Source organism: Lygodium microphyllum, chromosome 27 (genome assembly GCF_053477565.2).
Source record: "Lygodium microphyllum isolate KBCC chromosome 27, Lygodium_microphyllum_v1.1.10, whole genome shotgun sequence".
NCBI classification, from domain to species: Eukaryota; Viridiplantae; Streptophyta; class Polypodiopsida; order Schizaeales; family Lygodiaceae; genus Lygodium; species Lygodium microphyllum.
The window spans coordinates 13,558,332-13,584,919 of NC_141161.1; the positions used below are offsets into that span (position 1 = coordinate 13,558,332).

The 26,588-nt window shown below is 46.0% G+C and overlaps 1 protein-coding gene and 3 pseudogenes across 19 annotated transcripts in view; 1 reads left to right on the plus strand and 3 right to left on the minus strand.

Moving 5' to 3' along the window:
- The window catches only part of LOC148012063 (protein ANTI-SILENCING 1-like), a 155,034-nt gene that overhangs the window by 103,003 nt on the left and 25,443 nt on the right, over positions 1–26,588 (minus strand). For 2 of the 19 annotated variants that reach the window (XM_087669790.1, XM_087669786.1), the window contains exon 1: positions 3,934–6,981. The exons of 14 other annotated variants lie outside the window; for them this stretch is intronic. The gene's annotated coding sequence lies outside the window, so the exon portion shown is untranslated. 3 more of the 19 variants (XM_087669791.1, XM_087669789.1, XM_087669787.1) reach the window with 2 other exon arrangements.
- Positions 1,719–3,116, plus strand: LOC148012064 (uncharacterized; annotated as a pseudogene).
- On the minus strand, positions 8,574–10,116 carry LOC148012065 (putative pre-mRNA-splicing factor ATP-dependent RNA helicase DEAH5 pseudogene; annotated as a pseudogene).
- LOC148012066 (uncharacterized) lies at positions 23,635–26,074 on the minus strand (annotated as a pseudogene).

The window sequence follows — 26,588 nt, forward strand, 5'->3', positions numbered from 1 at the left end:
CTTTATAGCTATACAGATTTACTTTCACTTTTACACCACCCTAGCTAAGATACACCCTGACACCAAGTTGGCAAGAGTATACCTACACCTATGCACCTTTTAAGAATACACCCCGCACACTTGGCAAGAGTACAAACTGACAAAATAATAGTAAAGGAAAAAAGAAATAGTGCAAAAACATTGTGTAAATGTGTTAAGATGTAAAGTTGTAAGGATTTATTGGAAGGTCTGAGTGCTACATACGTGAAGCATGTTTTCTCTAAGCGTAGACTGTTGCACTGCACCTTGTATGAATATGAGAGAGAGAGAGAGAGTCAACTGACACAATGTCAAGTGACCCTACCGCAAGAGGCTGCAAGCAAATGAGATGAGAATGATGATCAATCTCTCTCTCTCACACATGCGTCGTGACACAGTCACACAACTCGTTGAGTCGTGAGTCCCGACTCCCCACTTGTGACCTGTATAATCGAATCTGACTTGTATTATACCAAGATTCGATGTACTGCTATGCAAGAGCCTACATATAATCCCAGGCAAATTAGAAGAGATCATACCTCCCCTATTTCCCAAGCTCCAACGTATCGACCATATCTCCTCTCTTTCCGCCCCTCCCCCCCTTCCTTCCTGTGCTCTCTCTCCACCCCTCCACCGTGGGCTCTTTTTTTATCGCCCCATATCTTTGCTTCCCCTCCCCCCCAAAACCCCCCAAAAATCACAAAATCCACCCACCTTCAAAGTTTCATCTTTGCAAGCAGATCTCCATTCTCTCACTACTTTATGGGTAGATGCAACTCCCCCTCCCCACCAAACCCAATTTTCCGCACACAGACTCTGGTGGTGACCTCATAGATGCAATCCATCCCTTCACTTGTAGATTCAGCTTCAGCAAGAAATACCCGTAGCACCCATCGTTCCAACCGCGACAGTAACTTGGTATCACATGTACTTAATTTAATTGTTTGATTTTGAAAAATAGATTAATCTCTTTGTTTTTATCATACAAACAAGGAGGATTTGAATTTTGTGCACGTTGCACAGAAGGCTATAAACTTGCAAAGAGAATCGGTCATCAGCACAAAAAGGTTTGATTTTAAGCTATCTCTTTTGCTCTTTTTTTCTTTTTTATTTAGAAAATGCATTATAAGTAATATATATTCATTATGTTTTATTTGAAAAGTTTTATTTTTTAAAGGCAATATCTTCAAGCACTACATATTACGAGCTAGTGTTGTGACTTCAAGACACGACTTTCAATTTTATCTTAATTTTACATTTCAACTATTTGGTAAGTCTTTCTAATGGCTTTAAGATTGTCTAAACAAACGACATTACTTGGCTTGCCAGGTTTTTCAAAGCATATTGTAGTTAACAAAGATAAAGGAAAGAAAAATTTAGAAAATGTGATTGATGATGAGAAAGCGGATGAAGTTGAAGTACAAGACCTTGGAATCAACGAAGCTAATCGTTGTAAAAGAGCTAGGTTGCTTTGGAATGATAAATGGAAATCAGAGTTTGAATGGCTTGATTTTGGTAAAAACCAAGCAAGAAATTTTTGTAAAATTTGTAAGAAAGATAAACATTGTAAAAATGAATTTGGAACCGTAGGGGCTACTAATATTTAATATTCAACATAGTGCATTAGTGAATCATGCCCAATCCAAGAGACACCAACAATTGGCATATGGGCATTGCATAGTGGAAAAAAAAGTTTTGAAATGGAAGTATCTAAACATTTTGAGGTTGTAGAAGATACCATGAAAATTTTATTTCGAGTTGCTTACTTTGTAGCACAAAATGACCTTACTTTTACAAAATTTGTTCCTACCCTTAAGCTTCTTAGGGAGTGCAAGATCCTAAATATTTCAGATAGCATGTATAGTAATGATAAATCTTGTGCCACCTTTGTCCAATGCATAGGAAAAGAACTCAAGGAAAGTTACATTACATATGTTAGGCAATCACCTTATTATGATATCACGATAGATGAATCAATTGACATATCAGTGGAAGAGAACTTAATTGTTTATGTTTCTTATATAAAAAATAATGAACTAAAAGTCTCATTTTTAGATTTCTTAGAGGTTGGTGATTTAACTTCTAGTGGACTTTTTGCCTCATTGAAAAATTTGCTATAAGAGCATAACCTTGATGAGAAAAAATTGGTAAGTTTTGGTTTTGATGGTGCTTCAGTTATGATTGGTAAAAAAAGGTGGGGTTGCAAGAAGGTTAAAAGATACATGTGCATTTCTAACAGCTATACATTGTGCTGCACATCGCACTAACCTTTGTGCTAGTAAGGTAGTTGCAAAATTTTCATATGCAAAACATGTAGATTCCACTTTGAATGAAATTGCAACTCTCTTTAGAAAAAGTATTGTTCGAATAAAAAAGCTTAAGGTTTTACAACAAGAGTTTGACTTTCCTTTTCTTAAGCTTGATATAATACACTCAATTCGTTGGTTAAGTGGACATAAAGTCCTTTGCAAGTTTTGTGACTTGCTTGAACCATTGCTCGAGTATTTGAAAGTAGAAAATAGTTCAATTTTTGCTAAAGTTTCCTCCTTTGAACTTATATATGTCGTACATTTCTTAGGAGATCTATTCTCCCATTTAACAAGCCTGAGTAAACTTTTCCAAAAAACATATGTAGATGTCACTGCAATCCCTGGCATTGTAGATGCAGAATAGTGGCTATGGAGTTAGAGTTTATCATGAGACCTAGCTTGGATCTTAATGCCCTAGAGTTAGATAGTTGTGGATATCCCATTATTCCTGACTATGGCCCCTCAAAAGGTCTTCTATATGAGTGGCTCTAACCTTGAGAAGGCAATAGCTTTTCAGAAGACCTTCACTACTCATGTTATAGGAAACTTGAGAAAAAGATTTGATGATAGATCAATCCTAGGTCACTTTAAACTATTGTCTCCATCCTGTTATCCTCCTACCAAAGATTTTAGAAAAAAACTAAAGAATTATGGAGGCGATGAAATAGAAGACATCATAAAATTTTATGGGGGGTAGACAAAACTTTAAAAAGAGGCATGCTTTTTGAAAGAATTATTGATCCTACTTGTGTGAGAAAAGAGTTTCAAGCATTCAATGAATGGAAATGATGGAATTTTAAAAGCACATGGTGCTATATTAGTAATAATGAAACATTGAGAGAGAAATATGGATCATTATTAAAGCTTGCTCAAGTAGCCTTAGTACAATGTTGTAGCACTACTATTTGTGAGCGTGCATCCAAAATGTGATTAAGAGCAAATTAAGAAATTCTCTTACTACTAAAAGCACATGTACATGCTCACATCTCTGATGTTGATTAAAATGTAAGCTCTATAACCTTATAAATAAGCATTATAATCCATGTATTGATTCACAATCTCTATAAGCTATGGTGTTCTTTTGGATTCTCATGTCTAGGTGAAGATATGAAGATGAAAAAAAATAAAGATGAAGATGAAAAAAAATAAAGATCCATAAGAATCAAAGAGCATTTTCCTTGATATTGTGATGAAGCCATTGTTGTAGTGAGAGTGTGCCATATTTAGAGAGCCATGGATGTTGTATAAGTTCATGACTTACGAGGCACAAAGCCAAATGAAAGCCCTTTTGTAATATTCTTTTGGTCTCTCCAAAATGATACAATGAAGACTTCATTTAGAATTTATATTGTTACTATGTTTCAATATCATTGCAATTTGTACCTTATAAAAATTTTGCTTTGTCTTTTATAAAACTTTTGAATATCTAATGAATAAGTTTTCGAAGTGTTAAAATTTGGGTTGACCTTAACCTACCTCTAATTTTATCAAGGAAAAATTATTTCAGCTAAGTCTTTGCATTGAAACCTATAAGTTTGCTACTTTAAAGGTTTCACAAGCCTTCAAGTTTAAGGGCTCACTAAAATACTCATGAAGGGCATCTTACACCGTGTTACACGTCAAAAAGCCGGCTTGCCCGTGACATCGTTTTCCTGATATCTTTGACTAAAAAAGAAAAGAGCAGCGCCCAAAAGGATACTTGTGTGTCCGAAAAGGAGTCGCCATGATTACTGTATGTGTGAGCAACGTCGGCAATAACCTGGGTAAACCAGCTCTCTATGTGTCGACTTCACATGCCAAGTCTCGACAATGGACAAGGTCTCTCTTTCCCCCTCCTTCATGTGGCTTGATTTATTTTTTTTTAAAGGCCTTAATATTGTATATATTCAGAAGTTGGTACAATAGAATCAAGTTTCACACGAGTTAAGTTCAATGGTGTGTTCGGTGGTATACTATATCCATGCAATCTTTTTTTATTGATGACAAGTATCAAAAGACGACGTACCAGCAAGACAGTAGGGTTTGCGGGGAGGAAGACGAAGTGAACTCTGTAAACACTGAGAAGACAAGAGAAGAGAAAAAAATACTCTCATGAATAGAATGATGAAGATCTGAATCATGGAGTAAATATAATACAAGGGAACAAGGGTGCCGTAGCACAAGGAAGATGATGAAGACAGCCACGAACCATGAACCGCAATGTCCTCCTGAAGGGGTGTGAGGGCGGTGGAGAGGCTGGAGAGAAGAGGTAACGAACTGAATGAATCAACCATAAGGAATTATGAGAGAGTGGCCTATAAATAGACACATTCAGTCTAGGGTGGCACCCCCTTTTTGGGGTGGCAAACCCTAAACGCAAAAAACGCAAACTGCAGGTGAAGGGTGAAGGATTTCTCAACACCCCCTCTCACGCCCAAAAAGGAAAATGAGAGAAAAGTAAGGTGGAGATGGAACGCTACATGCTGAAGAATGCTCATGCAACAGGTGCCACTTCGACAATGTCCCTCGTGCGGAAATTGTTCACTTACCCAAGCGCCCTAGTACAAAGATAATGAAATCGTGCAATGCATAGGAGAAATGTCCGACTTTGTGTGGTACCAAGAACCATAAGGATATGCCCGTACTCGATCTCGGGAGGTGGCTCCATGCTGACCAAAGAACGAAGAAGATCCACCATATAATCTGAGAATACCACCTAAAAGGAGGCCTAAGAAGATAATCAAGAGACAGGATGAGCTGTAGAACCCGAAACTCAACCTCGGAGAGAAGCCACTAGCCCCATGACTCCATGCTGGAAGAAATACGAAGGCCTAGCCACCAAGTCACTGCTGAAGACCCAAGAGCCCTAATCTAGATAGATCCTTTAGATCCTGGCTATGAGTAGAGAAAATGATTGCTCAAAGGAGAGCCACTCCTTGAAAGTGAAAGGTGGTGGTGTGTGAAGAACCTCATGGCACATAGGGTCCCTCTCTAAATTGGAAGGAGTAGAAGAAGGAGCCCCCTCTGAAGCCAAAGAAGAACTGGAAGCCCCCTCTGAGAGCGAAGTAAGAAAATCCCCCTTTGACTCCCAGTCTGAGAGAGAAAGGAAATCCAACCACTCATAGCTTACAGACTGTGAAGCATCTAATGATGAAGGTAGCGCCGTCGGCCGTGCCGAAGAAGGTATCTGGGACTCAGATGAAGAAGGTAGAAAGCATCCACAAGTGGCCTCTTGAACCTAAGTGGAAGGGGGTTAAGAAGGAGGTGGACTATGGAGGAGATGTGGGCCGTGGAAGCCATTGGACCCAAAAGTAGATGGGGGAAACCTCCCCACAATGGAGTGGTCTCCAGGAGGACTTATCGCCTCGTAAGGTCTTAGAGCCTCCATGTGCTCGAAAGAACTTAGTTCGCATTGGTTGCAGCTTATTGCCTTGAGCATAATACTCTAATAGCTAATGGAGAACGATCTCTATGGCCCATGAAAGAGAGGTGGCACAAAGAGTGTCTGGTGAAAGACACGTATACTCCAGAGGGGTAGGGAGCGAAGGTCAATGTTGATAGTCTTCAGTGGAATGACCTTTCATGCCGCAGTAGGAACACCCAATAGATTGGTCATCTGTTAGGGAAGAAGCCATGGGTACCAGTATGCCTTGTTGAAGAAGGAAGAGGTGAAAGAGGTCAACCACAAACCACAAACCACAAGCCACAATGTTAGCCTCAAGGGATGAGAGAGTAGGGAAAGGGCTAGAAGTGGGCTGTCAGTTGGAGGGAGGAGGTGTCAGCTGCCAACAAAAAGCCGCCAGCTCCAAACGCAACTTCTGTCACAACTCTATAGAAACAGAATTTGTATCCTTTTTCATTAATTTGTCTATATAATGATTTATTAAATTTGTTTCCTTTGCACTAATTAGATATAAAGAAAAGTGCATTGGAGCTGGCCACTGATGAGTGGTCACACGTTATGGTGGTCACACGTTATGGTGGACCCACGCGGTGAGTTAGAGAAAAGATAGTTCACACTTCCACCTATATGGCCCGATTGGGCGCCTATGACCAGAACTCACGCATATCAGGGTTAGACTCACACACAGAAAGGATTAATGCCTAGAAGTGTGGGCTAGATCTGCCAGAACAGACAGTTACAATCAACAAGATGGCATGATCATGAAATGCTTGTACAATGTGCATGTGTGGGCTGAAAGCTTGAAATGCATATTTCTTTGCATAGGAAAGTCATATGAAGATTCCGATACCGTTTTTGCGATGTACACGGAAAAAGCTTTCATATGACACCCATATTGGGGGGGTCCCTAAATTTTAGGAGGCCCCTAAATTTTAGGAGCCTCGAATTAGCCTAAAAATGCTAGTCCTAAAAAATAGGGATGTCATTCTAAAAATAGTCAATTCTGTACTCTAACTGTGCTTACTAAATTTGGTTGTTTCTATTATTGACAATATTCAGCCCAAAAAGGAAAGCCATAGAGAAGAGACAAGTGTCAAGACACTTGTCACACAAGTTTCCAAGTGTCCCACCACTTGTCACATCTCATGACATGTGGCTGATCACTTGTCTTGTGCTACTCCACTTTCCCCTTTTGTACTAGCTCTTCCCTCTCCTATAAATAAGAGCTCGTTTTTCTTCATTCAGCATCATTTTTCTTTGCTATAAACTCATGTACAGCACCCATAGATAGCCAAAAACTGGCCCCATCCATCCCCATCATCATCCCCCACTTCTCCATTATCAAATTCCTCCATATTCCCTCTTCTATCACTGCTGTTTTACAGGACAGCAAGCCTGTAAATTCATTACAGCACCTCCTTCTCGAGCTCTTTCTTCCATTTTAGCAACAAGAAGCAAGCCCTATCCATGTACTGCTGATCAACAATGGAGAAAGGCTGATTTCCCCTCTTTCTTCTCTCATACTGTAAAGAAATCAGTTCTTATCATTGCATAATAGATAATGCATGTGTGTTTGTACATCTTTGCATGATCTTGTGAGAGTGAGAATTACTTCTCCTCACTCTCAGGTTGATTGTAACTGACCTCTTCCCTAAGGGACTTGGGTTGAGCAAAAATACATTCCTTCGGGGGGAGGGGGGGGGGGGGGGGAGGGGGGGTTTTCTCCCATCTTCAACCCTCAATCTTGTCTCCATTACTTTTACATTTTCATAGCTGTAATTTTGTGAGTAATTTTCATTTTCAACTTTAAGTGTTCATTCTCTTTTATATTAAATCTCGAAAACAAGTGAATATCATAATTATTAAGCATACTACGTTGTTCGGGGCGTTTACAGCTTCTAGCAATAAGGGAGGAGCTGTCGGCCGCAGAATATCACCGCCAACAGTCTGGCTGAGTCTCCAAGTTGCAGAGAACAACCGCCATCAGTTTGGCTAAGCCGCCAACAACAGAGAACAACCACCAGCAACAGGGAGGAGCCGCCAGCTAACTGGGAGGTGGAGGCGGCCACAACAGTCCTGAATGCAGGCTGGAAAATAGCAAACACAAGAGGAAGGAGCCGCCAATTAGAATGTTGATGTAACGGAAGAAGAAGAGAAGTGCATACCGAATCTGCCACCGGTCTTTGCCGCATTGGAGTGGAGGATCTTTGCCACTGTTTAAGCAGATCCAGCTCTGATACCATGTCAAAGGACCATGTACCGGCGAGACAATAGGGTTTGCGGAAGAAAGACGAAATGAACTTGGTAAACGCTAAGAAGACAAGAGAAAAGAGAAGAAACTCTCATGAATGGAATGATCAAGATTTGAATCATGGAGTGAATGTGATACAAGGGAATAAGGGTGCCGTATCACAAAGAAAGATGATGAAGACAACCATGAACCATGAACCGGAATGTCCTCTCGAAGGGGTGTGAGGGCCGTGGAGAGGCTGGAGAGAAGAGGTGACGGACTAAATGAATCAATTGTAAGGAATGAATGAGAGAGTAGCCTATAAATAGGCACAGTCAGTATAGGGCGACGCCCCTTTTTGGGGCCGCAAACCCTAAACGCAAAACGCAAAAACACAAAAATGCAAACTACGGGTGAAGGGTAAAGGGTTTCTCAACAAGAAGTTGATTGGAACTCGAAGGATTTGCCTCTTCATCCAAACTACTCTTGCTATAATCAACACCAAAGAGTTGGTACTACCCCTGTCTAATTACTAACAATAATAGGATAACAACACTGCAATGATCGTTTTGAGTAACTGCTCTCCTGAATTAATTCTGCAGCCACCAGATCATGCTGCCCAGAAGCAAAGTCATCAACTCTTTGAGAATAAAATGACAGCCACCAAATCACCTCTTTGGGAAATGGGTGTAATGACAAGGGAGTCTAAACCAAGCTTGGGATTGTAGACATTCTGTTTTGCAAATCCTGGGTCAACTACACAATAAATGCCATCAATTGTCAACAAGGCTTCAGCAATGTTGGTGGCTACTACCACTTTCCTTGTTGCCAGAGGAGCTGACTCAAAAACTCGTCTGCAACTCATTGGGGAGGACACTATAGACAAGGAGAATGATTTAGCTCAGGAACGTTTGGGCCCAGCCCTTTCATCCTTTCATATGGAATTTGGCAGGCTGTATCAGTTAAGAACAACAGTATATCCCCATCTGGTTCAGTCAGATGGATCTGCAGGACTGTTGCAGCTGAAAAAAGAACCTGAAAACCTTTCAGCATCCAATGTAGCTGATGTAACAATTAGACGCAAGTCAGGTTGCCAACTAACCAACCATTTTAATAGCCCAAACAACACATCAGTATATGTATCGTCCTTTCATGTGCCTCATCAAGCATGATCACAAAATAAGCTGAAAGATTTTCATCAACAAATACCTCTCTAAAGAACAGACCATCTGTCATGTACTTTATTACTGTCTCAGGTCCTGTACAATCCTCAAACTTGATGGCATATCCTACCTCCTCCCCTAGTTTGCAACCAAACTATTCAGCTACTCTCTTGGCAACAGACATTGCTGCGACTCTTCGAGGTTGGGTGCACCGAATTTTTCCTCTGGTTGTGTACCTTGCTTCCACAAGGTACTGCATGACCTGTGTTGTCTCACCTGAACCTCTCTCCCCAGTCTCCGCTAGCAATCGATTGTCATGAACTGCTTTGATCAGTTCATCCTTTAACTTATATATGGGGAGACTCTGTCTCTCTGTTCTTGAATTGAAAGCTTTGATCTCTAACCAAAAGTGGGTGCCTTTCCAAACGCATCCTTCTTCCACTCACAAGGATATCGTAGGTAGAAAGGCCAACACCGCAAAGCTCCTATACTAAACACCTCTCCCCCGTCTCTCGCATTGGATCCTCCCAAGGTCATTTCAAATCTTTGGGGATGGAGTCCAGCATAGTCCTTCGTTGCTGCTCTCGAAGTTCTATTCTCTCTTTTGCCAAGGCAGAGTGAGTCATCACAGCCCTTTGCAAAGAGCCATCTGAGATTTTCACAATCTTTTACAGGGGCCACATCAATAGAGTATTGGGTTTGTCCTATCAAGAATGCAAACTCATCCTCACATTGTTGGGATAAACCCTCACATCCAAAACTCCAGATGCGATGAGCTGTTTAGCCTCCCATCTCTCTGGAGAGCTCATCCATTCTAATGAGCGGCGAGAAGAACCATTGGAACAGGAAGGATTTGCCTCTTCATCCAAACTGCTCCTTTTCATCGGGAGGAGAGCTTGCCCTTGTCTTTTTGTCTACATCCCTCATGGAAAAGCTAAGTTTCTTCCCAGTCATAGAAACAACCTTTACCCAAACTTCTTGATCTCGCTTGACCACTGCTTTCCAACCAACCATGTCTCATCAATCCCCCTCCATTGTAGCTCAGAGACAGAGTGAACACAAAGAGAAGAGAGAGAGAGAGAAAGAGATAGAAGAACAAATATCTGCAATATGAAGAATGCTGAATAAGGAATTCAGATATGTACATGGGCGCAGAGGTATGTCTGCGTATCTCCACCTCGATGATGTCACCCTGCTGTACGCCTCGAAGTAGTCTGGCACAATCTGCGATCAGATATGTGGGAGTGTGTGTGGGCTGGGCAAAAAGTACGATCGGCTGACATTGACAGTCATAAATTCTCTTACTGACTACTGCTGACATGGCACTGTATGACTGCTGCTGATGTGGCTCCACACGTGCGATCTGACCCAGCGCTGCCACATGGTACACCTGCAATAAATCGACTGATTCTATCAAATTGCCACGTGGCACCCACAGCACACAACCTTTGACAAACCACTCTCAAATGCCTATCTGACAGGAAAATGCATGAAAACTGCCTAATCTCTAAAGAATGTTTGTCCAAGGATGACAATCTCTAACACCCCTTCTTAGATCCTGGGCGTGGCATAAGCCTAAGGGATTTGGAATGCTACCGGAGTAAAGCTTGAGAAAGCGCCTTCGTGAACAAATCCGCTAGATTGTCCTCTGTCTTACAATAAACCACATCAATCCTCTCATCCAAAAACTTCTCCTAAATGAAATGGTACTATATCTCAATGTGTTATGTCCTAGCATGAAACACTGTGCGTTTCTGGCTAAGGCAACGCAACTCTCATTGTCACAATGAAGAGTAGTAGAACCTGTCTGATGGCAGCCAAGCTCCTCCAATAACCTCCGAAGCCATACCATCTCACATGTGGTAGAAGACATTGCCCAATATTTCACCTCAATCGTAGATAAGGCAGCCATGGGTTGCTTCTTATTGCTCCATGCAACACCACTTGCACCCAAGGTAAAGCAATAACCTGTAATGGGGACCACCTATAGTCCACATCTCCAACCCAATCTGAATCGCTCTAGCCTATAAGCACAAGATCTGAACCAACTCTACCTGCTGGATACAAGATCCCTAGATCAGGGGTCCCCCAAGAACCATAAAATCCTCATAGCTAGCAGCTTGCTAGTGTACCTCCTTGGGTTCGGTCATGAACCTGGCCAATAAACCTACAGAATAACACAAATCAATACGAGTATTGAGAAGCCAAATCAAGGACCCAATCAATTGCCTGTAATGGGTAGCATCCGCCAAACGTGAGTCAACATGGGCTGTGGCCTTCCAGTTCGGATCCATAGGAGATGATATGGACTTGCATCCCTCCATCTCAAATGTAGTCAAGAGCTCCTACACATAACGTTGGTGCGAAATGAAAATCCCCATCCGAGTCTAATAGATCTCATGCCCCAAGAAGAAATGGAGAAGTCCCATGTTTGTCATCTCGAACTTCTCGTGGCATGCTGCCTTGGTTTCCTTGACCATCCATCTATACATGATTATATGTCAAAATCAAATTGTCCACATCAAGCACAAAGTAAACTCGTTCCCCCTCCTCCGACATGTGGACATAAAGCTGTGTATTGGCCGTGGAGGGCCAATACCTTGATCTCTGCTCGAAAAAACGAGTCTATCTTCTCGTTCCAAGCACGTGAAGCCTGTTTGAGGCCATAGAGGGCCTTCTTCAACCTGTAGGCTTTACCATCCAATGAACAGAAGCAAGCTGCTCTTAACATAGATCTCCTCCTTCAAATCTCCATTCAAGAAGGCAAACTTCACATCTAGCTAATAGACTGGCCATCTCCTATGGCTAGCCAAGGCAAGAACAGTACGTATGGTCGCCATCCGACCTGTAGGTGCAAAGGTATCATGAAAGTTGACTCCTAGTGGGCATTGCGCAAAACATTTAGCAACAAGGTGGGCCTTGTGCTTATCCAAAGTGCCGTCACTCCAGTATTTAGTCTTGAAGACCCATTCGACGCCAATCACCTAATCATCTTGCAATGAGGAGGCCATGGCACAAGAGACCAAGTGCCATTCCTCTCAATCGCCTCCAACTCCTGCTCCATAGCATTCCGCCAATGATAAGACTGCAAACCCTCCTTCACGCAGTTGGGCTCTATCCTGCAATGCACGAGTCATCAAACAGGAATTAGTGCAAACAGGCTCTGTGGAATGTGCACAGTTCCTCCGAGAACACCGTGGGCCATCCTGCGGCTGCCACTCCTCAAGGACCCCCTCAATTCCTACATCACGGAGTGTATCACGTGCCCAACGATGAGAAGACTGGATCTCTGCTTGTCACTCACCAACAAGGAGGCCAAATCTCTCCTTGTCACTCACCATATCGACTGAAATCTTTACAACATCGGACTGTACAGAAGGAGTAGGGGTGGCGGTTGTGTTGAAGCAGACTCCTCATCCACAAAGAAAGGCTTCTCAAGAGGCATGGGCTCCAAGGAAACAGTCACTGCTCGCGCCCAACTATCTTCTAGATCTCCAAGTACAAGGTTCTCCTAACCCCCCTCTAAAGTTGGTGTCTCCATGAATCGGACATCTTGACTCGCGTCTAGACATCTCCCTTGACGAGATCATACAGTCAGTAGCCTTGCGACTGCGACCTATATCCAACAAACATCTCTCTTCAAAAAGCCACTTCAAACTTATCTCATTGTGTCTTCAAGATGTGAACATAAGCATCGCACCCAAAAACCTTGAAATAAGACACATCAGGCTTAGTGGAAGTAGTTTGCATCTGCACAAACATCTTCCACTTGCAGAATCGAGAGTACGCCTCACTCTTGTACTCCATAAAATAAGGCCACATATAACGACTAAAATCATAAACCACCACCATCAAATACTTGGCATTCCCAAGGGAGGTCCTGCCCATAGGACTGCAAAGATCGATGTAAACCAACTCCAACGGTGCAGAAGCCCGCCTAGTGGCAACCTGTGGATGTGGCTACTGCTCATGTTGCTTGCCCCTCAAGTAGCTAGGGCATAAGGTGTAAAGAGAAGGGAAATCGGGAAGTCCCTCCACCATCTTCTTTTGAGAAGCCCATCGTATCGCATCAATGTTGACCATAACCAACATGCCAAAGAGGCCCAAGCTTATGGGAAGAAATCGCGTCTAAGGCTGTGAGCTTGTATAGCCCACCCTCATGTGTACATGTCCTAAGAGTTACACCTGTAGTAGATCGATAACTGCGGCCTAGGTAAAGACAACTCGAGTACCTAGTTGTGTAAGACAATAGGTTAAAACCCAAATTTGCAGCATAGGGAACCTTGGCCAAAGAAGATTGCCTGTTACAGAATAAAGATAGAGTCCCTACACCTCAAAAGGGAGCTGTAGAGTTGTCACCAACGGTGACAGTGCTCCCCTCTGCAACGCATGTCCTCCTAAAGCCAATCCTTCATGTACGTCATGTGAGAAGAAGCTCCACTATCCACGAGTCAAGGCTTTTTCTGAGTGGTAGAAGCAAAAGTTATATCCTCCTCGACAAATACATGTACAAAGACAGACTATCGTGGCTTGGTTCACCTTCGAATCCTTCTCCTTTTGCTTTAAATGGGAGTGCTTCTGCCAACACTTCTCCTCGGGGTGAGTGTCCTTCCCATAGTATGGGCACTTGGGCTTCTTCTCCTTCGAATCCTTCTTGTTCTCTTCCTTCTTTTCCTTGGCCTTCTCCTTCTGCTTCTTCTTCCTACCACCTGTTCCTGCAATAAATGACTTGGTGGAGCCAGAGCCAGTGGCCCCCACCTCTCTAAGTCGCTCGTGATGCTCCAAGACGAGCAATGAAAGCTCCTTCCATAAGAGTTTCTCACGGGTCCTCGAGGTGATGAGGCTGGTGTAGAAGACATCGAGCCGAGAAATGGCAGCTGAGTCAAGAGGATTATAGCCATATCCTCAGAAAAGATCATCCGTCCAAGAGAGGCAAGCTCACCTCTCATATTCTCCATCTTCGTGATGTGCTTCTTCATTGCAGAAGAATCATCAAGATTGAGCATCTGCAAGGGAAATCTTATGGGCAAATGTCTTGTCCTGATACAAAGATGCAAGCTTACTTCACACTTCTGCCACAATCTTCAACTTGCAAACATGTACAAGAACAATATCTTGTAGACTCATAAAGATAAAGGATCCGGGCTCCAGAGTTGAGCCAATCCCAGAGGGCGGCACGATCCATGGACGGTCCACCATTGAGATCCTCCTCACGACGACGAGTAATAGGCAAAGAAACGAGCTCCCAAAGATCAAAGATGTCGACGATGCACTCCACCTTTCAAGACCATAATGAATAGTTTAAACCATCCAATGTCTTCTTTGGGCAAAGAAGAGAGTATAGGCACCTAAATAGAAGGGATCAGGAGAGGCATCTTCACTTCTAGCGCCAGAGCCTTCTTGAACGAGGCCTTCATTGTATATGGAGCCCTCTCCGAGGGAGCTTTCACCGATGGGTCCTTCACTGTACAAGGAAGTATAGGCACCTGAATAGAGGGGATCAAGGAAGGCATCTTCACTCTTCTAACAGAGCCTTCTCTAATGGGGCATTCATTGTATCTCAAGGAAGGCATCTTCACTTCCGACATAGCCTTCTCTGACAGAGCCTTCACTATAGATCGAGCCCTCTATGATAGATAGGCAGAAGAAGGATGGGTTTGAGGAGTCTCCTCCCCGTTGATGATCAACATACTCCCGATAACCACGACTCCGCTCAGATGAGTGTCTAGACAGAATCTCTTCATCTGAGTCATCAAATCCCTGAAACTCATGATAAGACATCTTCCGAAATTTGCAATCACCCAGCAAACTGCGTTTTGATGAGTACTATTGGCATTGACAAAAGAAAACACACACACACACACACACACACACACACACATATATATTACAAGCATATCTTAATGCTTCAATGTGCATGGCTATGTGTGAGGACATGCCTTGAAAGCCTTATCCTAATAGTGTTAGAGTTCATAGCCTGTTTTTTAGGCAGCAGCACAGCTGGTCCAGCAGTCGGACTGTGCAGTCGGACTGCCTGACTGCCTGCAGCCATTTTATTCCAGGCTGCGCCCCATTTTTGAGCCCCGTTCTAGGTGATTTTTCGCCTATTTATTGCTGACGTTTTCAGCAGTCTGGCCACTATTCTCTGTCGCAGATTACAGACCGGTGCCGTGCAGATTTCTGTCTCTGTTCACAGATTTCAGACAGCAGACAATGCAGACTGCAGCAGACTTCGAGGTGGACAGCAGGTCGCATCGTCGAGGTGGAGACACGCAGTCCAGCGCACTGCGCCCGTGTATATCTTTGTATTCAGCATTCTTTATACAGCAGATCTTCATTGGACACTGTCTCTTTCTCTCCCTTTTCTCTCTGCGTTCTCTCTCTCTCAGTCCTACGCTTCCGCACCGCTGCACTCTGACATGGTATCAGAGCAGTGTTTGAGGGCTGCCTGAGCACAGAATCAACCTGAAGAGGAGTTTCCATCGCGACACAAATTTGCGTTTTTTGCGTTTAAGGGCAGACAGGAGAGCTGCGCCTTGGAACAAGGCTGAAACGAGTGTGGGCGCACAGGAAAGGAGTACAGGTGGTGGATTTGCTGCTGTTTACTGCTGTTTGACGCGGAGAAAGTTTAAGTTTTCAACCTAAAAGTGCAGGTTTTGCTTTTTCATCGCCTCCGGCGGGTGAAGAAGCTTCGAGACGCGGAAGAGCCTTAGCAGGCTGAGTTTACCCAGTCAGAGGGAGCTGCTTTTGCGTTTGAGAAGGCATTGCAGGTGAAGATGTCTACAGAGATGGACTTGGAGTTCCAGGCGATTATGGACCGGAAGGTGCCTGTCCTACCGGCTCTTCCTACAGATCAGAAGCTCGACGGCGACAACTACCGCATTTGGCGCGTTATGATGTTGGCCATTCTGGAGTCCTATGATTTGGCGGAGTTGGTACAGGAAGATATTGACCGGCCTTCAGTAAGAGATGAGTCCAAACTCTCTTCCGATGCTCGTGCGGAGTTGGCCAGGGCCCAGTCTCATTGGGACAAACTGAATGCCAGGATTCGATCCTTTCTCTTTCTATCATGCACTACAGCCGTGATCGCTCACATCGAGCACTTAACGGTGGCTCGTGAGATATGGCTGGAGCTTGATCAAATGTACAATCGGATGACCCTGATGAAGAGGGTTTCTTTGGAGGTACAGATGCGGACCTTGTCCGTCAATAAGTCTTCTTCGCTAAGGGAACACATTAACAAGCTAAGGCAGCTACAGATGCAGGTTCAGAATGCGGGGAAGCCAATTTCCTCCGAAGACATGGCGATTACCCTCTTGTCCCAGTTGCCGCCACGATTCGGTACATTTTACTCTGCCCTTATTGCTTCCGGGCGAGAGTCTACTCTTCGGTGGGAAGAGTTGGTTCCTATGGTCTTGGACCAAGAGGAACAGTTAAAGGGACAGAATGCTTCCAAGACGGAGGCGTTGACAGGTCAAGCCTCTCAGAAGAAGGGGAAGGACCAAAAGAAGAAGAAGGGGGATAACAAGTCCAAGAAGGACAAGGAGAAGGACAAGGACAAAGACTCCACATGCCATATTTGTGGAAAGACTGGCCATTGGAAGAAGGATTGCCCTGACAAAGACTCGAAGGACACCAAGAAGAAGGAAACCAAGGATTCTGGAGCGGTGGCTGCACCCTCATCAGCTGCATTTCTACATTTAGTTGTCATTGAGGACGCTTCACCGAATGCTTCTGATGCTGCGATGGCGGCTTCCCAATCTCGAGAGTGGATTATTAATAGTGGTGCCTCACGGCACATGACTCCTTCATCAGATGGTGTTGCCCAGCTGCGACCTTCGCGTGGGCAGGTTCTCATTGGAGACAGCTCTTCAGTTTCTATTGCAGGTCGGGGTAAGATGCAGCTTATTCCGGATGGACGAGGTGGCACCCATACCTCAGAGGTTTTGCATGTACCAGGATTGGGGTACCATCTCCTTTCAGTCCATAAGATTTGCTCCCTTGGTCTTCTGGTGGAGTTTGACAGTTCTACAATGCGAGTCCTTGATCGTGAATTGAGGAAGGTTCTATCATCTGGATATGAGGAGAACGGCATTTACAAACTGAAGTCTTCCACTGCCCTCTCTACTCTTCTTCTTACCTCACAGTCATAGTCTGAATTATGGCATGCTAGGTTTGGTCACCTGAACTATGACTATCTTCGGAAGGCGTCACGGGGACAGCTTGTTCGAGGGTTGCCGGATATGCTAAGGTGTGATTCCTTCTTCCTGAATACTCCCAGCATTCGATCCTGGATCGTTCGCGACTTGGCGAGATTCTAAGGGCTTGACAAGCTAGGTTGCTTGTTTCTTTGGGTTAGGGTTTATACCCTACCGACTCCAATTTTCATTACCTTAGGTCTCCTTGTACTATAGTCAAATAGATCTTGGACAACCCCATCGTCCTCGGTTGGTCAATTTGCTTCTTGGCAATTCACAATTTCCCTAAGTTTGACAAATCGGTCCCCAAGAGAGAGAGTTGTAGTAGGGCGACTACTCGACTTCTTAACGAATCTAACTTGTAATTAGATCTCGCCTCCCTTGGCCTAAGATGTAGTAGTAGCATCTTATGATTTAGTTGCAAAAGCATATGACCTTGCAGACTAGTTGCACGAGATAGGTAGCAGTGCCTATCTTGAGGAATTACATCCCTTTGTTTGTCGATATTACTAGTATTCGTGTCCTAAGGCCTGGTACCCTCTCTTACTCGCAACATAGAACGATCTAAGTACAAGAACACTGGATTAACTCTGCAAGCGCAATACTAAGCAACATTTTAACTTAACTTAACCTATCTTTCATATTGAATGTAACTATCATTTCATGCGTATTGCATCCTATATGCTTTTCATCAAATGAAATATAACCCTTTTTCTTTTCATACATCTACTTATACATGCAAGTTGCTTATGCATGCAAGTTATGCTACGTAAATTTATAATGCTATAAAAACATAATCTTTTCTTTTCCCATGCAAGTGTCTCCTGCATACGGGGGAAGCAGCATCAGGATGCCATTCCCCACACAGCTTCGCGACGGTCTACTTCACCGATGGAGCTAGTATCTACGGATCTATGTGGCCCTATGAGGAATGAGTCCCTGCGTGGGAGCTCGTACTTCATGCTGATCGTGGATGACTACAGCAGGATGACATGGGCCTATTTTTTGGCACTAAAGTCAGAAGCTTTCTCGCACTTCAAGGATTGGCTTCTCTTTGAGGAGAACCGATCAGGCCGGAAGTTGAAGACCTTGCGATCCGACAAGGGAGGTGAATTTGTGTCTAATGAATTTGCTCGGTTTTGTGCAGATAGAGGAATTCACCAGGAGTTTGCCAATACCAATACTCCTCAAGAAAATGGTATTCTAGAACGAAAGAACCGCAGTGTGATCGAGATGGCGCGCACCATGATGGAGCACCGACAGACCCCTCAGGTTCTGTGGGCCGAGGCTGTGGCTACTGCAGTCCACATCCTTAATCGATCCCCTACTTCGGCCGTGGAAGGGATGACTCCATTTGAGGCTTATTTTGGGACGAAGCCAGATGTTTCTTACTTTCGGGTCTTTGGGTGTGATGCCTATGTTCACATTCCCAAGGCTCACCGTGACAAATTTGAAGCAGCTTCCCGAAAACAGGTATTTGTTGGCTACAGCTCCCAGTCCCAAGGCTACCGACTGTATGATCCCGTCAAGCGGGATGTATATACTAGCCGTGATGTGCGGTTTGTGGAGGTTCCGGCTTCTTCAACGGGTGAGGAGCATCCCTTTCTTGGAGATCCAGGGGAGAGTTTGGCTCCTTCTACAGTTCCACTGGAGCCTGTGCCGTTTGATTATTATTCTGTTTCTGACACAGTGTCTACTGTTCCACCGGATCCTTCTGAGGAGTTACCACCGATGGACATTCCAGAGTCTTCTACTGATGGAGAACGACGAGGGGAGGTTCGGCCTCCTCCTCGCTGGGCCCGTGACACACTCCATGATTCAAGGATCAAGGGGGTTCCTGAGGAGTGGGGACCGCAGGATGGTCCGCGGCGGTCACGGAGACACCAGGCGCATTCTTCGGAGCTTGTTTGCTCCAATTATTGTTTGATGTCCCGAGTTATGCAAGATCGAGAGCCCACCTCCGTAAAGGAGGCTTTACAGTCCGCCCCATGAAAGAAAGCTATGGAAGCTGAGTTGGAGGCTATTGAGAGGAATGGCACTTGGTCACTTGTGCCACGCCCCCCGAAGAAGAAGGTGATTGGAGTCAAGTGGGTCTTCAAGACCAAATATCTCAGTGATGGTACTTTGGATAAGCACAAGGCTCGCCTTGTTGCTAAGGGTTTTGCCCAGCGCCCAGGGATTGACTGTCATGACACCTTTGCCCCTACAGCTCGTATGGCAACCATTAGAGCTGTTCTTGCTTTGGCTGGCCATAGGAGATGGCCTGTTTATCAGCTGGATGTGAAGTCGGCCTTCCTGAATGGTGATTTGAAGGAGGAGATCTACCTCGAGCAGCCTCCTGGCTTTGGTTCTTCAGATGGGAAAGTCTACAGGTTGAAGAAGGCCCTGTATGGCCTCAAGCAGGCCCCGCGAGCTTGGAACGAGAAGATTGATTCGTTCCTCCAGACTCAGTTGGGATATCGGCGGTCCAAGGCCGATCCGCAGCTGTATGTTCACACTTCCGGGGAAGGTTGTGTGCTGTTTGTATTATATGTTGATGATTTGATTGTCACAGGTGATGATGCACAGCAGGTCCAGGAGACAAAGTCAGCTTTACATCGGACGTTCGAGATGACGGATTTGGGGCTACTCCATTTCTTTTTAGGCCATGAGATTTATCAGTCTCAAAGGGGGATCTTTCTCTCCCAACAGAGATATGTACAGGAGCTCTTGGTGACTTTTGAGATGGAAGATTGTCGGGCTCTCTCTACTCCTATGGATCCGAACTGGAAGGCCACTTCCCACTCAGCTTCTCCTTTGGCGGATGCTTCCCGCTATCGACAGTTGATAGGGTCTTTGATTTGGCTTCTCAACACCAGGGTTGATCTATGTTTTGCTGTTGGGCTCTTGGCAGGGTTCATGAGTGAACCTAAGACGGTGCATTGACAGGCTGCTCAGAGGATACTTCGGTATCTGAGGGGGACGTCTGATTTGGGGATTCATTACCCCGCAGGGACAAATGGGTCACATCTTGTACTTGCAGGTTGGAGCGACTCGGATTGGGCCGGTGACGTGGACCACAGGCGGTCTACAACAGGTTACTGTTTTACTTTGGGTGCAGGTGTTATTTCATGGAGTAGCAAGAAGCAGCCCACGGTAGCCCTTTCGTCTACTGAGGCGGAGTATCGGGCCGCATCTTCCACCACATGCGAGGTTGTGTGGCTTCGGAGATTGTTGGAGGAGCTTGGGTGCCCCCAGACTCGTCCTACATTGCTGCGATATGACAATGAGAGTTGCATTGCCTTGGCAAGGAACCCTGTTTTTCATGCCCGGACGAAGCACATTGAGATTCAGTACCACTTCATTCGAGAAAAGCTTCTGGATGAGACCATCACTGTGGAGTATTGCAAGACGGAGGATAATCTTGCGGATTTGTTTACGAAGGCGCTTCCTCAGGCTCTACTTCGGCAACATTCCAAATCCCTCAGGCTTCTGCCCTGTCCAGGCTCTGAGAGGGGGTGTTAGAGTTCATAGCCTGTTTTTTAGGCAGCAGCACAGCTGGTCCAGCAGTCGGACCAGCTGCACAGTCGGACTGTGCAGTCGGACTGCCACGTGGCAGTCCGACTGCCTGCAGCCATTTTATTCCAGGCTGCGCCCCATTTTTGAGCCCTGTTCTAGGTGATTTTTCGCCTATTTATTGCTGACGTTTTCAGCAGTCTGGCCACTATTCTCTGTCGCAGATTACAGACCGGTGCCGTGCAGATTTCTGTCTCTGTTCACAGATTTCAGACAGCAGACAGTGCAGACTTCGAGGTGGACAGCAGGTCGCATCGTCGAGGTGGAGACACGCAGTCCAGCGCACTGCGCCCGTGTATATCTTTGTATTCAGCATTCTTTATACAGCAGATCTTCATTGTACACTGTCTCTTTCTCTCCCTTTTCTCTCTGCGTTCTCTCTCTCTCAGTCCTACGCTTCCGCACCGCTGCACTCTGACAAATAGGCCCTCAAAAAAGGTAATAAAAAGAAGAGGATTGCAGATCCGGCAATAGGGGAATGGTTTCCACTCCCCTAATGGTTATAAAAGAGTTGTCATCGCGCCGATGTGGTGATGGAATGGATATCATCTCTGTGGAAAGAGGCTCCACTACCACGAGCCAAGGCTCGTGAAAGAAGCAAGAGTTGTATCCTCCTTTACAATCCATGAAAGGGTACAGAAGAGTTGTCAACACCGATGGATTTCATGTCTTGAAGCCAATCCTAGCATGGTAACTCATGTAGAAAGAGGCCCCACTATCCACGATTAGCCAAGTAATCATGTGATGTGGCTTGCCATAATGTATGGAGACCATGATAAGATGGACTCTCTCATTCCTTTGATTTCTTCTTGTCATTCTTCTTGGACTTTTTCTTGTCATTCTTCTTAACCTCTTCTTTCTTTTCCTTTGATTTCTCCTTCTTTTTCCCCCTCCTGAACCTACTGTAAAGGCCTTTAACCTATATATGGAAAGACTCTGTCTCTGTTCTTGAATTGAAAGCTTTAATCTCTAACCAAAAGTGGGTGCCTTTCCAAATGCATCCTTCTTCCACTAAGGCATATTGTAGGCACAAAGTCCAACACCATGAAGCTCCTATGCCGAATGCCTCTCCCCTATCTCTAGCATCGAATCCTCCCAAGGTTGATTCAAATCTTTGGAAATGGAGTCCAACATGGTCCTCTGTTGCTGCTCTCAAAGTTCTCTTTTCTCTTTTGTCAAGGCAGACTGAGTCATCGCAGCCCTTTGCAAAGAGCCTCCTTGTTCAAATCCTTTTCAATCTCTTTCACATGAGCCCTATTGTTCGGCATGGCAAAGGCGGTATACGGCCAGGTGTCTTGATACTTGTGCAAGGACTTCTCATCCTTGTTGGCTTTCTTTGGGAGAAGGACAACATGGATGGTGGTGAGCAAGGTCTTGACGAAGTACTCTAGTAGCTCGGCATTGTAAAAGATGATTGTCCATGTCCACTTGCACAAGCTGCCCATGATAGTCTTCATGTTAATAACCATAAAAAGATGAGTCCCAATTGTGATGCCCATAAGTAGGAGTTTGCATTGGAACTTGCTGATCTGCTTGCCATGTCGGGTTCCATGCATCATGTGCATCCCGTGTGACTGTGTATCAAAACATTTCAGTGCTTCTTCCTTACCTTGCGCATGTTGTGCATATCGTGCAATAAGCAAACTCCAAGGGACAACATCCCTAACACGAAGCTCATACAATACTCCTGCTTTTGCAAATGCACCCACCTTGCAATACTCGTACAATAGTTACTACTTAGTAGTTAGTTGTTAGAAATAGTTAGTTAGTATTTGTAGATTGTTTATTAGTTAATTCCTAAGAAATCAGTTAAATTATGAAATAAATTAGTAGTAGTTGTACTTAGTTAATTTTAGTTAATCGACAGAGAGCTTGAAGAAGATAGAAGAAAGAAAGAAAGAAAGTTATATTAACGTCTACAAAACAGGCCAAGTTGGCCTATGAGACCAAAATGTTGCATACAAATGTCTGGGAGATTTCAAAAGTCCCAGTGAAGCTAACATTTATGCTATGTTGAACTAAATTAAGTAGGTACAAAATGATATCTGAACTAGATACAATCTAGAGGTACTCCCAGTGCGCTGTGGAACTGCTCCTGGGGTATTCATCCTAAGATGTCCCGCATGGGTCGGTCTAGCATGGAGAGGCTAAAGCGGCGGGGAAGGGCCCTCCGATGGCAGCGTAGTATCCCTTGTATCTTCGACCAGTGTCTTCTGCGGGGACGGGGGCCGGCGGGGCGTGGGCGCCGGGCTTTACCTCTCGCTATGGCTATTTCTAAGGTGGCCCGCGAGGGTCAAGAGGCCGGTTGGGCTGGTGGGGGCTCGGTGGTGGGGAGGGTAGCTGGTATTTGGTAGAAGTCGTTGAGTGTGTGTTGGTTGGTGGCTCCTTGTCTTTGCTCCGTGGTTCGTAGGAGGTGGTCTCTGTGGCGTCGTATTTCCAGTAGAAAGAGCCCCAGGCATCTCTGGTCTTTGAATTCCATCACCTTGGAGAGTGGTCCGAATCCTTCGCTGAATAGGCAGTGGAAGCGTCCCCGGATTTCGTAGTACACTGGGCATCTACAGATATAGTGTTCCTCTATCTCTGGCTTGAGATGGCAGAGCTAACAGATTCGGTCTTCTTGGGGGAGGGGGTTGGCCCCGTATCTGCCCGTTTCGACCCGTAGTTGGTGTGAGGACGTGCGGATCTGTCCGATGGCACTTCTAACCCCGTGAGACAGGTGTGTGTCCATGTAGCTTGGGCGGGTGATGAAGCCGTCCGGGGAGATATGCAGGAAGTGTTCTCAGTAGAAAGCCTTCTTGATTCCTAGTTCCGATGTGGGGGTCACCCATGTCCTGGCAGTGTCTGTCTGGATGATATCCATTCTGGTGATGCGATTTACCTCCTCTCGGCTGAGCTCCAGGTGTGGGCAGTCTAGGCTGTATTGTAGTGGGGGGAGGTGGTCCATGTGCAAGCCATGGAGCCGTAGCCAGGTCTCTGTTCGGGCATACCAGCACTCAGTGTCCCCTTGTGTTGCTAGCTGTTTGGATGACTTCATGGCGAGTCTGGGGTACCGGTGCCGGGGCAGGTCCCATATTCGGCGCAAGAAGGTCACGGTCTGGAAGAGGGCCTCAGCCACGAGGGGCGGTGCCCCCAGCTCTGCGCGGATGATCTCGTGTGGTACGGAGGGCTTGCTTCGGATCATCCATGAGATCATAAGTATTAAGGGTCTCTCCATCTGCTCCCATCCCTCATAGGTGGCCTCCTCCTTAGGCAGTGGCTGATCTTGTGGGGCCCTCCGCGTGTGGTAGACATTGGACCCCCATATGGGAGCCCCGTACAGGAGGGCTGGTGTGACCAAGGTGTCAAAAAGCCAGAGCTTTGTCCGGGTTTCCTGGAACTGTATGCGGGCACATTGATTCTCCATTGACCCGAGGGCTGCATAGCCTCGGGTTAGTCTATCTTCCGCGGCTTTTCTCAGGGTAAATTTCGGTCCAGAGAATGTAATCCCCAGATAGACGTGTCTTTGGACCACGTCCACGGTTTCTCCGCCGTATGTGAAGGGGGCTACCGACCGTCGGAGCCATTGGGTTGACGTGTTGAACACCATGACCTTGGTTTTCCCCAGGTTCACAGTTAGGTCTTTGTCTTGGCAGAAGGCCTGTAGTGCGTCCAGTTGGCACTGTAGCCCTTCGGATGTGCTGGAGATGAGGACTATGTCGTCCGCATATAGTAAGATAGGTATCAGTGTCCCTCCCAGGCTCGATCCCTCCTCGCCCAATCTATCTATGTACTCTGAGATCTCATCAATGTAGAGGCCAAATAGGGTGGGCGAGAGTGGGCATCCTTGCTTGACTCCGATGGTGCTGGTGATCTCCTTTGACAGCCCTCCCGGTGCCCGAACTCGGCCCGTTACTGATTCGTATAGTGCCAGTATCCCCCATCGTATTTCGGTTGGTACCTCCAGTTCCTGTAGTCTCTGCGTGAGCCTTGCTCGTGGGACTATGTCAAAGGCCTTGCGGAAGTCCACGAAGCAGCAGTACACCCATCTTCCATGTGCTCTGCCCTCCTCTATGATGGCTCTCAGTGTGAGGATATGGTGAAGGGTGCAGAACCCCCTCCTAAACCCTGCTTGTCCTGCTCCTCGGTGTTGGTGTTGCTCTGCCCACTTGCTCAGCTCGTGGTCCAGTATGGATCCATAGAGCTTGGCTAGTACATGGCCAACCATGACTGTTCGGTAGTTCGTGGGAACCATGAGGTCTCCGGCCTTCAAGATAGGTATTATGGTGTTGGCTGACCAACTGGCTGGGAAGCCTTCGCATAGGGCTCTGTTGAACATGTGTGCTAGGAGAGGTGCCAGTATGTCTCTAGCATGGGTCAAATGCTCTGCTACCAAGCCTTCGTGGTCTTGGGCACGGCCATTTTGGAGTCTATCAATGGCGTCCCGAACCCGCCCCGTGCTAAAGAATGTGGATGATCCGGGTCTGCTCCCTGGGGGCCGGGGTAGCTGGGGCTGCTTGGGTACTTCGTATAGTGAGGTTGCATATGCGTGCAAAGTGTCCGGGGAGGTGATGGGCGTCTGGGCTCGGGGTTCCTGAAACGCCTTCCATGCCTCTTTGCTGTCCTGTCCTAAGAATAGCTGGTAGAATTCGTGTTCCACTTTGGAGAGCTAGGCTCGTTTCTTCTGTCGCACTAGGCGACGGAAGATCAAGCGTGCCTGTTTATGCGTGTGTACTCCCCGTGCTTCGTCCTGTTGAAGACGGAGCCGGGTTTCCCTGCACTCTGCGTCGTACCAGCTATTCTGTGGGACATTCTTGTTTGGAGGGGTGGGGTGGGGGAAGGGGGATGTGGGGGAAGTATTCGGCAACCGAGGTGTGTAGTGTGCCCGCCAACTGTGCTGTGACCTCCTCCAGGGGTGCATGGGGATTCATTTCTTGCAAGCTCCAATAGAGATGGTCGGAGTATGCGCTTGCCGTTAGGCTGGTAAAGTGGTACCTGGGGAATCTTGGGGGGTTGCTTGCTGGGGGGGTTAGGTCATACCTGCAGGTTATGTCAAATTGCAGGTATGCATGGTCGGCAGCCACTGCGAGTGGGCGAGGTGATATTTTAAAGGACTGGACATCGGGGATAAGTGATAGAGAGCCGAGGATATAGTCCACTGTGCTTGCTCCCAGTTTCTGTGTGGGTGCTCCATGTGCCCCCCGTCCGATGCAATTGGCCGCGTGCTTGTGTGTGTGGGGCATCCGACCCGGGCCATCTGTCGAGACCGTTGAGGATGGCCAGTCCGTGTACCCCCCCTAATGCCAGTAGGTGTTCGCCATATTCAGTGCATTCAGCTGTGTCCTGTGATGCCTGGTTGAGTCCTATCTCCTCCGGTGCAATCTCTTTGTACATGTGGTCTTCGCTCTCGAAGAAGGGGGTCTACCTTTGTGCTGTGCGTGCATTGAAGTCTCCAGCCAACATGACATCCCCCAAGCTGCAGTAGTGCATGATATCTTCGTACAGTGGTAGGTATGGTGACTCACCCTTCTGTGGTGCGTATGGGGAGTGTGCTGGTGGGAAATAGCACATCGCCATGTATATGTCTCGGGGGCGATCTGTGTGTATCCGGATCCACATGAACCAGGCTTCCTCATCTTTCCGCATGACTTGCACCATGGGCTGTAGCTCCTCCCTGTACAACACAGCCACCCCTCCGGACCCTCGGGTCCCTCCTTTTGTTCGGGCTCTAGGGCGGCATGCCGTCTCCCATCTATA